This window comes from Lactuca virosa, chromosome 9, assembly GCF_052849685.1.
Source record: "Lactuca virosa cultivar CGN04683 chromosome 9, Lactuca_virosa_CGN04683_v6, whole genome shotgun sequence".
Taxonomy (NCBI): Eukaryota; Viridiplantae; Streptophyta; class Magnoliopsida; order Asterales; family Asteraceae; genus Lactuca; species Lactuca virosa.
The window spans coordinates 192,314,826-192,331,917 of NC_136434.1; the positions used below are offsets into that span (position 1 = coordinate 192,314,826).

Below are 17,092 nucleotides of genomic sequence, written 5' to 3' on the forward strand. Positions count from 1 at the left end.
GGTAATGCTTGTGCCTCTGCCCATTTTGATCCATAGTCGACTGCCACCAAGATATATTTATTCCCTTTTGACATTGGCAAAGGTCCCATAAAGTCAATCCCCCAAATATCAAATATTTCACAAACTTGAATATTATGTTGGAGCATCTCGTTTCGGGATGATATGTTTCTCGTCTGTTGGCATGAATCACATTCTTTGACATATTGAGCAGCATCTTTGAAAATTGTAGGCCAATAGAAACCAATATCAAGATATATTTTGAGAAAATGCACCACCACTCGAGCATCATTAGTAGGTAATGCTTGTGCCTCCGCCCATTTTGATACATAGTCGACTTCCACCAAGATATATTTATTCCCTTTTGACGTTGGGTGTAACATCCATAAATTTTATGCCAAATTTAAACTTTTAAAATCATAAATAAAAGTCAAATAGTATCGTTTACAAAAATGTTTTCAAATCAATATCCATCAGAGTGTCCCAAAAATATAACATAGGGATGAGGAGCTGTACGGTCATGCCTTCGCCTTGCCATGATCTCCTGAAGTACCTGAAACCATAAATCAAAAACTGTAAGCCCGAGGGCTTAGTGAGCTATCCCCAAAATACCAATACCACACTGACAATGCTATATCAGTAACAATCAATCAATCAACATGCATACTGGCCATCGGCCTAACTGGACCGCCCTATTGGGCCTATAGTCTATCTGAATCTATCCCGATCCTTCGGCATGACTGGTCCGCCTCGTGGGCCTGCAGTCTCCCCGGACCGCTCATAGGGTATGTTGGCCTTCAGCACAAAGCAGGATCGCCTCAACCCAACCAACAAGCAAATAACCATGTGCGCATAACTATCATATACTGGCATATACAAACATCAAACATATCTATCATACTAATCATCAATCATAGAATCCTCTCGTAACTAGAGTACCGACCTAGCAGGTCACTAACATACCAATCCTTACGGATCATAAGAGCATAACATACTGTCTACCTTGATTCCGATCTAGCAGATCATAACCACATGTAGAATACCATAGCAATAACAACTAAAGGGTCGGCCTTGGTGCCGTAGACCTTATCGATATAGTGAGGATAACTCACCTTGCAAATGTCGACTCGGAAGATAAACCCCAACTCTCGGATCACTTGACACAGGCTCCACCACCTATGATCATAGTACAATATACTCATAAGTCCTTAACCTTATAAGGTACTCCATAACCCACCAGTCAACCCCTGGTCAAAGTCAAAGTCCTCAGTCAAGGTCAACAGTCCATGTTGACCCCAACTCGCCGAGTACCCTCGGCTACTTGCCGAGTTCCTTGAAGCACAATCCAACTCGCCGAGTCATCGGGGTGACTCGTCGAGTTGCTTTGATTCTCGTTCAAACTTTAAGGCCACCCGTCGAGTTCCCTCCTTGCAACTCGACGGATACACACGCATACATATCCTAGGGAAAACTCATCCGACTTGCCGAGTTGTTCTTCAACTCGCCGAGTCTTATGGTAATCTTCATCGAACTCGCCGAGTTGTTCATCCAACTCGTCGAGTCCACGACCATCTTCATGTGACTCGTCGAGTCAACCTTGCGACTCGCCGAGTCCATTCAATCCTTTTTCCATATAGACTTATTTTGAGCCATACAGCGGCTCCAAATCACAGATCCAAGCTTCTAGGGCATGCTTATCACGTAAAGTTGCAAACTTTACGTGCATGCATGGCTATAAAGGCTCTAAATGCCTATTTTAAGTTCTTAATGGAACTTCATGCTCAAGAGGGACCTTAATCATGACCAAAACTGAAACTTTATGCTTATAGAATCCAAGGAGGGTCCAGATCTGAAGTTACAACCTCAGATCTAGCCCATTGATCATCTTTCCAACTTAATATCTCACCAAAAACCCTAAAACTCAACCAATAGAAGAGATTCACAAGGAAAAAGGTGATTTGGTTACCTCCAGAAGATGATAACTGAGATAAGAGTTGATTCCCACACTCTACTTGCTCCAATCTCCTTCTCCTCTAAGCCTTCTCCCTCCAAGGATCCTCTCTTCAAGCTTCAAAGACAAAAAGGGGCACACACACACGTATTAGGGTTTTAAGGGGCTCTCAAAGATTGCAAAGAGGCCAAAGGAGGCTGAGGTTCCTTTAAATAGAGGTGCAACCCCGGGAATTAGGGTTTCATCTGCCAGCTCCTACTCGCCGAGTCCCAATATGGACTCGTCGAGTAGGTCACTTGACACGTGATCCCACCCCGCTGCTACTCGACGAGTAGGTCAACCAACTCGTCGAGTAGAGCTTAAACCAATAAATCTTATTTAAACAATACCTGAGAATCGGGGCGTTACAACTCTCCCCCACTTGAACTAGACTTCGCCCTCGAAGTCCGTTGGAATAAACAATGTCGGGTAATGCTCGCGCATCTCCGCCTCCGGCTCCCATGTCCACTCGGATCCCCTCCGATGCTCCCACTGTACCTTTACTAAAGGTATTTCCTTGTTCCGTAGAATCTTCTTCTTCCTTTCCAAAATAGCCACAGGCCTCTCCACATAGTTCAGGCGCTCATCGACCTGAATGTCATCCAACGATACCACTGCCTCCTGGTCCATAATGCATTTTCACAATTGCGAAACATGAAATGTGTTGTGGATCCGGCTAAGCTCCTCCGGAAGCTCTATCCTATAAGCCACCCTACCAACCCTGGCAACAATCCTGAACGGCCCAATGTAACGGGGACCCAATTTTCCCCTCTTCCTGAAGCGGATCACTCCCTTCCAGGGTGAGACCTTCAGAAGAACCATGTCACCCACCTGAAATTCCAGCTCAGATCGGCGTCGGTCGGCATAACTTTTCTGCCGACTCTGAGCGGTCTGCAGCCGCTGTCTAATTTGCTGTATCATCTCGGTAGTTTGCAGAACTACCTCTGTCCGACCCATCACCCTGTGCCCAACCTCGCCCCAGCAGACTGGGGTCCTACACTTCCGCCCATACAACAGCTCGAAAGGCGGGGCACCAATACTGGAATGATAGCTGTTGTTGTAGGCGAACTCTACAAGCGGTAGGTGGGAATCCCAACTCCCACCGAAATCAATGACGCACGCCCTCAACATATCCTCGAGGGTATGGATGGTCCGCTCACTCTGTCCATCAGTCTGCGGATGAAACGCCGTACTAAAATGCAGTCTTGTACCCAGTTCCTCGTGGAACTTCTGCCAAAAACGGGAAGTAAATTGGACATCCCGATCGGAAACAGTGGAAACTGGAACCCCATGGCGAGAGACAATCTCGCGGACGTACAGGTCGGCCAACTTCTCTGCCGACGAACTCTCTCGTATGGCTAGGAAATGGGCACTCTTGGTCAATCGATCCACGATGACCCATATAGCATCGTACCCCCTTGCCGTCTTTGGCAACTTCATGATGAAATCCATCGCGATCCGTTCCCATTTCCACATGGGAATCTATAGAGGCTGCAGCTTACCATGCGGCCTCTGATGCTCGGCCTTGACCATCCTGCAGGTCAAGCACCTCTCAACAAACCAAGCGATATCTCGCTTCATGCCAGGCCACCAATAACTCGAACTCAAATCACGGTACATCTTGGTGGCTCCCGGGTGAATAGAAAAGTGAGACTTATGAGCCACCTCCATCACTGTCTGCCGGACCCCTCCGGACATCGGAACCCAAACCCGACCGTAGCGGGTCAACAATCCGTGGCTATCCTGAACAAACCGGGCGCTTTCGCCCTTAATCTTCTCCAACTTCCAGTTCTCTGGTCTCATACCCTCAATCTGAGCATCCCTGACCAAACCCACCAGCGGGGAATCCACCGCTATCCTCACACACCTGGCTGGGGTCGAGGACCCAGCTGACTTGCTGCTCAGAGCATCCGCAACCACGTTCGCTTTACCAGGATGGTAAAGGATCTCGCAATCATAGTCCTTGACCACATCCAGCCACCTGCACTGCTTCATGTTCAGGTTCGGCTGATCCATGATGTGTCTCAAACTCTTGTGATCCGTGTATATAGTGCAACGGACCCCGTACAGATAGTGCCTCCACATCATGAGAGCGAAGACCACCGCTCCCAACTCAAGATCGTGTGTGGGGTATCTCTTCTCATGCGGCTTCAACTGCCTCGACGCATAGGCTATCACTCGTCCCCTCTGCATGAGGATTGCCCCTAAGCCTGTGATGGACGCATCACAAAATACCACAAAATCCTCAACTCCCTCGGGGAGTGTCAACACCGGCGCCTCGCATAAACATCGACGAAGGGTCTCAAATGCCCTCTGCTGCTCAGGGCCCCACCGGAAATCCACCCCCTTCCTCGTTAGACGAGTGAGGGGTACGACAATCTTGGAGAAATCACGAATGAATCTCCGATAATACCTTGCTAAACCCAAGAAACTCCTGATGTGTGAGGGAGATCTCAGAGTCTCCCACTGCATAACCGCCTCCACCTTGGCCGGATCGACCAAAATCCCCTCCTGGTTAACGAGATGTCCGAGGAACTGAACCTCTCACAACCAAAACTCACACTTCGAGAACTTGGCATACAGCCGTTCTCGCCGCAGAACCTCCACCAGCTCCCTGAGATGCTCCTCATGCTGCTCTCGGGTCTTGGAATATACCAAGATATCATCTATGAACACAATGACCGAGCGATCGAGCATCGGTCTACATACTCGGTTCATCAGATCCATGAACACCGTTGGCGCGTTGGTGAGCCCAAACGGCATCACCACGAACTCGTAATGACCATAACGAGTCTGAAACGCTGTCTTCTCCACGTCTTCCTCCCTCACCCTGACCTGGTGGTATCCTGATCTCAAATCAATCTTGGAAAACGAAGATGCACCCTGCAGCTGATCGAAAAGATCGTCTATCCTCGGAAGCGGGTAACGGTTCTTCACCGTTAACTTGTTCAGCTCCCTATAGTCAATACACATCCTGTGCGAACCGTCCTTCTTCCTGACGAAAAGGATCGGTGCTCCCCAGGGTGAACTACTCGGACGAATAAACTGCTTACCCATTAGCTCCTGCAACTGAGATGATAGCTCCTGCATCTCCGGCGGTGCCAAACGGTATGGTGCCTTGGCGATAGGGGCCGCACCTGGCACTAGATCAATCCTGAACTCAACCTGCCTCATCGGAGGCACTCCGGGTAACTCCTCCGGAAACACATCAGCAAACTCTCTAACCACCGGGACCTCTGAAACTGAGAGCTGCTCTCTAACCCGCGTGTCTACCACATACGCCAAATAACCGGCACACCCGTGCTGAATATACTGTCGAGCCCTGGCTGCCAAACAAAACCCTGATCCCGACCTGGTGCCCTCACCATATACTACCAGTTCTCCCCCACTTGGGGTTCGAACCACCACCCGCTGTCCCTCACAGTCGATCAAGGCGCCAAAACGGCTAAGCCAATCCATCTCTACAATCACGCATACATCCCCCATGGGGATAGGAATCAAATATATAGGGAAGGACACCCCTAAAATCTCCAACTCGCATCCCCGGTAGACCGAAGAATCAGAAACCCCGTGCTCGTTGGCGATCGAAACTCGCAACTGACACTCAAGATCATCTATCGGCACACTGAACCCTCTAGAGAAGGTCTGAGATACAAACGACCGACTCGCCCCCGAGTCAAATAATACCAAAGCGGGCAAAGAATTTACTAAAAACGTACCTAACCACAGGTACAATCAATAAGCATAACACCAATACAATAACTGAGACAGAGAATAGAAACGTACCAGCAACCACATCCGGTGCTGCCTTGGCCTCCTCGGCCGTGAGCTGGAAGGCGCGACCCTGAGCCTTCGGAGGCTCCACCTTGACTGGCCTCCCATCTCCAATCCTCACAGTAGCTGGCGCGGAACACTGCGCCGACTTGGCGGCGAGCTGCGGACAGTTGGTCTTCACATGACCAACCTGATGACAATGGTAACAAATCCTCATCTCTGCGGGAGGGGCGGACTGATGGCAGTCCCTGGCATAGTGCCCCTCCTTGCCACATTTGTGGCACCCACCTCCTGCTCTAAAAGCTCCCGAATGAACCCTGCCACACCTTCCACAAGTGCGGCTCTGCTGACCCCCAGACCGTGTGTCAGCAGTCTTAGACCGCTTAGGCGCCGACTGAGGCTGTGCCGGTGCCTGACGCTGCTCCTTCAGCTGCAGCTCTATCTCCAACTCACGCCGCCTCGCGGCTTCTTGTAGATCCAGGAGGGTCTCACAACGCTGTGTAGCCACAAACTGCCGTATATCCGTCTTGAGCATACTCAGATAACGAGTCATCTGAGACTGCTCTGACGCAAACTCCGGGCAAAACATAGGCCTCTCAGTGAACATCCGGGTAATCTCCATCACAGACTCCCCATCCTGTCTCAATGTCAAAAACTCCTGAGCAAGCCGCTCCCGTTCCACGCGCGGAACGTAGCGGGTGCGAAACATATCCCGGAACTGCTCCGAAGTAACAGCATCACGCTGATCATCAGAATATGAACCTGTCGTCAATCTCCACCAGTCCTTTGCCCCGAGCCTAAGCAGGTTCAGAGCACACCTGACCTTCTGGTCAGCAGGACACGAGCACGTGAAGAAACAGTCCTCCACGTCAGACAACCAGCGCATAGCTCTGATCGCATCCTGAGTACCATCAAATGTCGGGGGCTTCGTATTATCGAAGTCCCGGTACTGAAAAGCCCTGCCGGCTCCTCCTCCAACCCCCGCCGCAGTTACAGTCGAAGTGGCTGCAGCGGCTGCTGTCTCTGCCAGAGCTGCATATAGCTCATCAAAATACTCAACCATCGCGGTCTTGATCGACCCAAACATCTCCGGTAGCTGCGATCGGAAAGCCGCAGCGACCTCATCGTGCAGAATCTCCCGGATCCTGGCATCCAGCTCCTCAGTCCCCATCTGAACCACGGGCTCAGGTGCTACCGGCACCTCTGACCCTCCGTCCCCCGACCCTGACCCTGATCCGGATCCCGATCCTGATCCGGACCCAGCAGCAAAACGTCTCGTCATCACCATACTGAAAGGTACATTCAAGACATCAGATAAACAATATAATATCGGAAGACCAAAACCCACAAATCCTAGGGGTTGTGACTTCCTTGCTACGCGTATGGGTCCTGTGCTTTCAGTAGTATGGGCCCATACTACCTTCCGCACCTACCCATATTTGTCTCAAGTATCACCACAATGCCCTAAAACTATACTCAACATAATGTGCACTCAACCCTCACTACTAGGGAACATCGCCTATCTCCCAACTGATCCCACAGCTCTGCACAACTCACACCTCCATGGAACTTCCATCAGCCCCTGCAGCGCTAGTGTATGCTAGCCGCACATAACGCTGGACCCGATAGACTTTCGAATATCCAATCCTACCCTAAAGTCGAATCAGACATTCTCAGGCTATAAGATCTTAACTATACACAGCCGTGATGCATATACTAAACATCTACAATTATGATGTCAATTCCATATACAAGAAACCCTAGGCTAATAGGTATCATATAATCAGGCAAATCTATCATGCGATTCCTGAAGATCCCTAGCCTAGCACTAGCATGCTGTTCTAACATATCAGAATATCAAATAACTGTGTGGTATTTTGGGGTTTACTTACAGGCTCCGGCTGATCGTACCCTCTGCATCCTCCATCCTTTATTATGAAAACCATTTTTTTTAAAACTTTCTTTCCAAAAATCCCCTTGATTTGAGACTGGATTCACACGAGTGTTCCTCCAATTCACTCAAACCAAGGCTCTGATACCAACTTGTAACATCCATAAATTTTACGCCAAATTTAAACTTTTAAAATAATAAATAAAAGTCAAATAGTATCGTTTACAAAAATGTTTTCAAATCAATATCCATCAGAGTGTCCCAAAAATATAACATAAGGATGAGGAGCGGTACGGTTACGCCTTCGCCTTGCCATGATCTCCTGAAGTACCTGAAACCATAAACTAAAAACTGTAAGCCCGAGGGCTTAGTGAGCTATCCCCAAAATAGCAATACCACACTGACAATGCTATATCAGTAACAATCAATCAATCAACATGCATACTGGCCATCGGCCTGACTGGACCGCCCTATTGGGCCTACAGTCTATCTGAATCTATCCCGATCCTTCGGCATGACTGGTCCTCCTCGTGGGCCTGCAGTGTCCCCGGACCGCTCATAGGGTATGTTGGCCTTCAGCACAAAGCAGGACCGCATCAACCCAACCAACAAACAAATAACCATGTGCGCATAACTATCATATACTGGCATATACAAACATCAAACATATCTATCACACTGATCATCAATCATAGAATCCTCTCGTAACTAGAGTACCGATCTAGCAGGTCACTAACATACCAATCCTTACGGATCATAAGAGCATAACATACTGTCTACCTTGATTCCGATCTAGCAGATCATAACCACATGTAGCATACTATAGCAATAACAACTAAAGGGTTGGCCTTGGTGCCGTAGACCCTATCGATATAGTGAGGATAACTCACCTTGAAAATGTCGACTCGGAAGATAAACCCCAAATCTCGGATCACTTGACACAGGCTCCACCACCTATGATCATAGTACAATATACTCATAAGTCCTTAACCTTATAAGGTACTCCATAACCCACCAGTCAACCCCTGGTCAAAGTCAAAGTCCTCAGTCAAGGTCAACAGTCCATGTTGACCCCAACTCGCCGAGTACCCTCGGCTACTCGCCGAGTTCCTTGAAGCACAATCCAACTCTCCAAGTTATCGGGGTGACTCGTCGAGTTGCTTCGATTCTCGTTCAAACTTTAAGGCCACCCGTCGAGTTCCCTCCTTGCAACTCGACGGATACACACGCATACATATCCTAGGGAAAACTCATCTGACTCGCCGAGTTGTTCTTCAACTCGCCGAGTCTTATGGTAATCTTCATCGGACTCGCCGAGTTGTTCATCCAACTCGTCGAGTCCACGACCATCTTCATGTGACTCGCCGAGTCAACCTTGCGACTCGCCGAGTCCATTCAGTCCTTTTTCCTTAAAGACTTGTTTTGAGCCATGCAGCGGCTCTAAATCACAGATCCAAGCTTCTAGGGCATGCTTATCACGTAAAGTTGCAAACTTTACGTGCATGCATGGCTATAAAGGCTCTAAATGCCTATTTTAAGTTCTTAATGGAACTTCATGCTCAAGAGGGACCTTAATCATGACCAAAACTGAAACTTTATGCTTATAGAATCCAAGGAGGGTCCAGATCTGAAGTTACAACCTCAGATCTAGCCCATAGCTCATTTTTCCAACTTAATATCTCACCAAAAACCCTAAAACTCAACCAATAAAAGAGATTCACAAGGAAAAAGGCGATTTGGTTACCTCCAGAAGATGATAACTGAGATAAGAGTTGATTCCCACACTCTACTTGCTCCAATCTCCTTCTCCTCTAAGCCTTCTCCCTCCAAGGATCCTCTCTTCAAGCTTCAAACACACAAAGGGGCACACACACACACGTATTAGGGTTTTAAGCGGCTCTCAAAGACTGCAAAGAGGCCAAAGGAGGCTGAGGTTCCTTTAAATAGAGGTGCAACCCTGGGAATTAAGGTTTCATCTGCCAGCTCCTACTCGCCGAGTCCCAATATGGACTCGTCGAGTAGGTCACTTGACACGCGATCCCACCCCGCTGCTACTCGACGAGTAGGTCAACCAACTCGTCGAGTAGAGCTTAACCCAATAAATCTTATTTAAACAATACCTGAGAATCGGGGGGTTACATTGGGAAAGGTCCCATAAAGTCAATCCCCCCAAATATCAAATATTTCACAAACTTGAATATTATGTTGGAGCATCTCGTTTCAGGATGATATGTTTCCCGTCCGTTGGCACGAATCACATTCATTGACATATTGAGCAACATCTTTGAAAATTGTAGGCCAATAGAAACCAATATCAAAAATCTTCTTAGCTGTATATTGTGCTCCATGATGTCCTCCGGTGGGCCCGCTATGGCAATGTTCAAAGATTTCCCGACACTCTTTCCCGAACACACATCTTCGTATCATCCCGTCTGCACCGCTTCGGAAAAGGTATGGCTCGTCCCAAAGTAGTACTTGATTTCTGAAAAGAATTTCTTCTTTTGCTAGCGGGTTAAGTCTTTTGGAATATATTCGGTTGCTAAATAATTAGCTATATCCGCAAACCATGGCACCTCTCCTGCTATTACCAAAAGATATTCATCATGAAAATCATCTCCAATCTTGTTTTCTTCCGATTCCTCCAAATGCGGGTTTTCTAATCTTGATAAATGGTCGGCAGCCACATTCTCCATTCCCTTTTTATCTCTTATTTCAATATCAAATTCTTGTAGAAGCAAGACCCAACGTATCAATCTTGGCTTAGCATCTTGTTTAGCAAAAAGATACTTAAGGGCAGAATGGTCGGTAAAAGCTATTGTCTTGGATAAGACTAAATATGGTCGGAATTTATCAAAAGCATATACCACTGCTAGTAGCTCCTTCTCGGTAGTAGTGTATTTTTCTTGAGTTGGGTTCAAAGTTTTACTTGCATAGTAGATAGGTTGAAAATGTTTATCAACCCTTTGCCCTAAAACAGCTCCCACTGCATAGTCACTAGCATCACCCATTAGCTCGAAAGGAAGATCCCAATTTGGGACTATCATGATGGGAGTAGTGCTCAATCTTTCCTTTAATAAATGAAATGCTTCATGACATTCTTTAGAAAAATCGAATGGAGCGTCCTTCAAGAGTAGTTGAGTCAAGGCCTAGTGATTTTTGAGAAATCTTTAATGAAGCGACGATAAAATCCCACATGGCCAAGAAAACTCCTTACCCTTTTTACATTTGTTGGAGGGGGTAACTTAGCTATTATCTCCACTTTTTCTCTATCCACTTCAATCCCCTTCCATGAAACTTTGTGTCCCAACACAATTCCTTCTTTTAGTATGAAGTGGCACTTTTCCCAATTAAGGACAAGGTTGGTCTTCTCACATCTAGCTAGCATCAAATCCAAATCAGATAAACAATCTTCAAAAGATGACCCAAAAACCGAGAAGTCATCCATAAAGACCTCCACAAATTTCTCGATCATGTCGTGAAAGATGGCCATCATGCACCTTTGGAAAGTAGATGGTGCATTACATAACCCAAAAGGCATGCGTCTATATGCGAATGTTCCACTTGGGCATGTAAAAGTGGTCTTCTCTTGGTCTTGTGGGTCGATTGGAATTTGAAAATACCCCGAAAATCCATCGAGAAAACAATAAAATTGATGACCGGAAAGCCTTTCTAGCATTTGATCAATAAATGGCAACAGGAACTGATCCTTGAAAGTAACATCATTTAGTGATCTGTAGTCGATGCAAATGTGCCACTCGGTTACTGTTCTAGTTAGAATTAACTAATGTCCTCATTGGTAACCACCTTCATTCCTCCCTTCTTCGGTACTACTTGCATCAGACTTACCCATGGCCTATCGGAGATTGAGTAAATGATCCCAGCATCTAATAGTTTAACCACCTCCTTTTTCACAACTTCTTGCATGTTTGGGTTAAGTCTTCTTTGGCGTTGAACTATAGGTTTAGCTCCATCTTCTAAGTTAATCTTGTGAGAACAATAAGCTGGACTAATACCCTTGATATCAGTTATCTTCCATGCTATGGCTCCTTGCCTTTTCTTTAGTACTCCTACAAGGCTTTCTTTTTCGTGTTTGGCTAGATCAGCAGCTATAATTACTGGTTTTTGTTGGTCATCTTCAAGAAATGCATACTCCAAGTGATCCGGTATAATATTTAGTTCAGATGTTGAGTTCTGAATGTTGAACACGTCGAGTCCAGTGAGTGGACTCGTCGAGTCCCGGCCTAAATTCGCGACTGATCGGGTTTTTTCGAATGGACTCGTCGAGTCGGTCGATGCTACTCGGCGAGTCGGGCTTTCTGCACTCCTAATTAGATCATTATATTCAGCTTCCTCGAGCATTCTCTCTATCTCCATCAGGTCTCTTTCAGCATCAAATTCTTCTTCAAATGTGACGGTGGAATTGTTTGCCTCGTCTTCTTTCCATTCCTCCATTAACTCTTCCAACATATCAACCGAGAATGTCGTGTCATCACTATTCCTTGCATGCTTCATAGCTTGATCAACTCCAAATGTAACTGATTCGTCTCCTACCCGGAGAGTAAGTTTAGAATCTCGCATGTCAACTATAACACTTGCGATATTGAGGAAAGGTCTTCCAAGTATGATCGGAACTTGAGGATCTGCTTCCATGTCTAGTACAATGAAATCCGCGGGAATACAAACTTATCAACTTTTACCAATAAATCTTCGCATATTCCCCTTGGAAATGTGACCATTTTATTTGCTAAGTGAATTGCCATTCGAATTGGCCTTGGCTCCGGAAGATCTAATTTATTGAAGAATGAGTACGGCATGAGATTTACACTTGCCCCAAATAAGCCAATTCATAAATAGTAGCTAAGTTTCCAAATTGACAAGGCAAGGTTAAGCTTCCTGGATCACCCTTCTTCTTAGGTAATTTGTTCAACATGGCAGCTGAACAATTCTCATTTAGGACCACTTTCTTCACCTCTTCCGTCTTCTTTCTAATATTTAAAAGCTCCATGAGGAATTTGGCATATTTAGGCATTTGTGCAACCGCCTCGATGAATGGCACCCCCGGTCCATGCTTTCCAATTTTTCCATCATTGCTGCCATGTCATCAGTAATAGAATTCACTGCCCCTCGTGTCAAGTCGTTCCTTGGGTTATGATATTCTCTAGAATGCTTAGAGAATTCTTCAATTAGAGCCTTTATCACCGGGGGTGCCTTCTTTGTGAGTGGTCCTTGCGAATCAAGGAGCTGCCTAGTTGTCACGTTTACTCCATCATAGAAAATGGAGACTCCTTGTTGACTATTTAAATCATGGTGTGGGCAATTCCTTAGTAAGCCTTTGTATCTTTCCCGTGCTTTATAAAGTGACTCTCCAGCTTGTTGTTCAAAATTTGCTATTACTTTCTTCAACTTGGCTATCTTTGAGGGAGGGCAAAATTGGTCTATAAATTCCTCTTTCATTTTAGCCCAAGTAGTGATAGATCCTGGAGGGAGTGATTTCAGCCAATCTTTCATGGCTCCCTTGAATGTGACTGGTAGCATACGAAGCAAAACAGTGTCGCGAGCCACATTAGGGACATTGAAGTAGTCGGCTATATCGTTGACCTCGTCTAGATGCTTGTATGTGTCTTCATGATCTTTCCCGAAGAATGGGATTTCCTTAGGTTGAGAAAGTATGTGGCCCTTAAGTTCAAAGGCGGCAGTTCCGGGAATCGCCGGTCGCACGAGTCCTGGGCCGGTGTCGTCACGCATCCTTTTCTTCCATTCACCCATGGGAACTTCATCGATGTTAGCCATGATGTTAGCTAGTTCACCTTCTATGTCGCTTCCTTCTTCAAACTCGCTTTCTTCCTTTTCAGTTTTGTACTCGATATCCTCCTTCTTCGGGTCTTCGTCCGCCAATGAAGAGACGCTGGATTCTCCCACTTTCTTGCCCTTTTTCTTGCTAAAAACAGATTTGAGATTCTTCAACGGCGAATTCTTCGATGTTGCGGTTTCTCCTACAGTTTTGCCTTTGTTTTTCCTTAAAGTTTCTTTCGGGTCTTCAAGTGGTGGAATCAAAGGTGTACCTCCTCCTCTGGTCATAAACGTACTGCAAGCAAAACAGAAAACACGCGTAAAAAGAAAAAAATGAACTAAAAACGAAACTGGTAATTCGCCCTGGACTCGTCGAGTAGCATCGACTGCACTTGGCGAGTTCAAGGTTAAGACATAAATTTTTTTTAACAAATACTAAAAAAACAGCAAAACCTAATACTTAATCCTAATAACTAAATTACTAAAGCAGTAACTTTGTGCAAGATAAATCTCACACAAAGGATCGATAACACTAGAAATTAGAATTAATTTTTGAACCGTTCCCCGACAACGGCGCCAAAAACTTGATGTGTATATAAATGCACTAGTTTTAGTCCTACTTTTAAGATATAACTTAGACACACAAAGGCAGTGGACCTGTCAATTGGTGGTATAGTTGAATAAGCAGGGTATTGAACACATGGAATGGTAATTAAACTAATAACTAGAATTAACTAAAACAAGTAATAAAAGTAAGGGTTTTCTCTAGTTTTGCAAGACTAGAAACTTACGCAACTAACTAATATGCTAATTAAATAACTAACAGCTAAAGCAAGTAAAGACCAACTAAATTCAATGATAAGAAGGCTTCTGTTTAGGTTCGATTCATTTACTCATATGGTTGATTTTATGGCAAGTGCAATGGATTAACTGTTATTGGTTACCGATTAAAGTGATTAGGTTCACATTCGCTATTCCTAGGCACATAACAATGTTTTCACACAAATCCTATGAGATAAGAAATTAAGAGATGTTCATGCAGCTTAATTACTTGCTAATTAACAGAAAATAGTTGTGGTTAATGCATAAGATTCTTTAACAAGCTCAATAAAACATAATTCACCAATAAAAAATTAATCCAACTATAAATCAATCCATAATTGCAAATTTATATACCCTAAACAGAAGATGAAAAGGTTAGCTCATAATCACAGCAGATAGTAGCTCACAAACAATGTCTAATAACTCAAACATGGTTCAAATAAAAGATAAAGTAGAGAGTATACTAAATTTGCCTTTAATCTCCTTAAAATTGAAGTATAGGGTTGTTTTCACGAACTCCAAAGCTTCAATAGTACCTTAATCGCAAAGTAATCCCCAAGGGTTCCAGAGAGAGCCTTTAATTCAGCAATTTGGCTTCTATTTATAGTCTTCAGAAAACAGGGACTACTCGCCGAGTAGATAACCGACTCGCCGAGTCCCCTTTAGGAATCCGTATACGGCAAGGACTTTGTGTTTTGCTTCGCGAACATTCGTGGGAACTCGTCGAGTAGTCGATGCAACTCGTCGAGTCCTTCCGGATTTTGACTCTTTTCTTCTTTTTTCTTCTTTCTTCAATTCTCGAGTTTCCAATCGCATTTCCTGCTTCCTTTTGCTTCCGAGCTCATCTTTTAGACTGAAAATACAATTTAAAAATAATTAAGTACCTTTTGTCCATAAATTGCAATAAATTAGCTAGAAAATAATAAAATTCTAATCGAAATATATAGCTAACTATGCACATATCAATATCAAGCATCTCATCAAACTTGGGATTCGGAACATCAACAAGGTTCCAAGTGGATCGAAGCAATTTGATGAGAACTTGTTGTATGATCAAGTTCATTTCGTCCTTCTTCTTAATCTCCTTCTCTAACCTTTGAATCTGTTTCTCATGACGAACATGGGTCAGCTTGATGAGATCATTGGTAGCAGCAACCAAGTCATCATGGACCTTCAGCATGGTGGTGATGGTGTCGAGATATTGCTCAACTGAAGCATCATATTTGGCTTCAACTTCTTCAATGGAGTGTTTGAGCCGGATGGAGATCAGTTGATCTAATTGAGCTTCTCTTTTAGCCACAGAAGGTCCAGACTGATTAGACAAGGACTGGAGAATGGCATCTAGCTTGGAGTCCAGTCCGGAAACCTTTGTATCGATCTTGGTGTTGAGCTCAGCCACGGAAGTCTCAAGAGTGGTAACCTTCTTCATTATGTCCGAATCATTGGATTGGATATCCAAAAGAGCAAACGGATCAATATGATTTCCTGCTGAGAATCCGTTGTCTAAACTGGAAGGTTGAGGATTGTGTTTCGGAGATGCCGGAGTGATTTGAGTGACAGAAGGCCCGGGTTTGTTGGTAGTTGCATCATCATGGAGCATTTGTGTTGATTCCGATTCATGTTGAGTAGAGGAGGAAGATCTGAAATCAAATGCTGGCTTTGATGAAGATGGCTTTAGGTGAAGTTGAACTGAGGAAAACATGTTAGAATCAACAACATGCGCAACATCGGTTGTCAGCAGTACCTCTTCGGAAATTTCATCATCCGAAACTGAAGGATTTGAAGCATGAGGAGGAGACTTTGGAGTTTCTCCGGATGTGAACTTAAGATCTACTAATTCATCTATAGGAGAGACATAGGGTAAGTTGCTTTGCATGGCTCTCTTCTTCATGGCGATAAGAGTGGACTCCACTTGCGATCTGGTGAGCTCCGGATGCCGAGAGTGTGCCCTTTTCACATAGTCTTCCCACAATGGATCGTTAACTCCTGGTCGCCCTGTACCCTTTTCGGGTATCAGACCAGTTGCGGCACCGGAGGTTGGAGGGACAACTCCAACCTTAGAATGCTTAAGGTCCGGAACAGGGGTTCCGGAGTGTGTGCGTGATGAAATGAATGGGATATCAAATTGGACACGTGGGTTTGTTCGAGGGGGGGGGGGGGGGCAAGGAACTTTGTTCAACACCAACATCACTTTTTTGAGAAGGTGAGGGTGGATTATGTGCAGACTCCCCGTGAGTGGGTGCATGTGTTTTTGAAACATCGAGGAGTACCTCGGATGAGTGGGTAGGAGGGGTGTTCGGAAGGCCAGAATCAGCCTAAATTTCATGAGCTCCATCCTTTTGAGAAGAGGAACTGACTTTGGTTTTCTTTTTAGGCTTTGGCTTCGAAGGAGAAGTCTTCCTTTTGGCCGACTTTTTGATTTTTCGTCCGGACACAGAAGGATTGGCCTCTTCCGGAGTGGGCTCAACAGAGACTGGGGCAGGTTGTGTTGGGTCAAACACAACTGAATTCTCTAAATGATTTTTCAAGTGAATGCATTCGGAAGGAATGAGGGCCAACATATGGTCCAGAAGTCTTCTAACAGGACCAAAAGATGATTGGTCCGGAATGCGATAGTGCTTAATTGCTCTGAAAGGAACACATACCTCTTTCAGAATTGTTGAAATAGGAATGGGTTCAGATCTTTCTTTGTAGAGTTCCTAAATCGTCAAAGCCCAAAATCGAGGACTTGAAATTTCGTTGACTTTTCTCTTGATGGAAAACTTCCGAAAGTCTTGCCATAACACCTCCGGAAGATCAACATCATTGTCACGTCCGAAGAAGATATT

General features: G+C 45.2%; 1 non-coding gene across 1 annotated transcript; it reads left to right on the forward strand.

The window, feature by feature from the left end:
• The first annotated feature begins 12,951 nt into the window (after positions 1–12,951).
• Positions 12,952–13,058, forward strand: LOC145141740 (small nucleolar RNA R71). The gene has a single exon (XR_013722934.1). It is a non-coding gene; the product is annotated as a small nucleolar RNA R71 (small nucleolar RNA).
• The last annotated feature ends 4,034 nt before the right edge of the window (positions 13,059–17,092 follow it).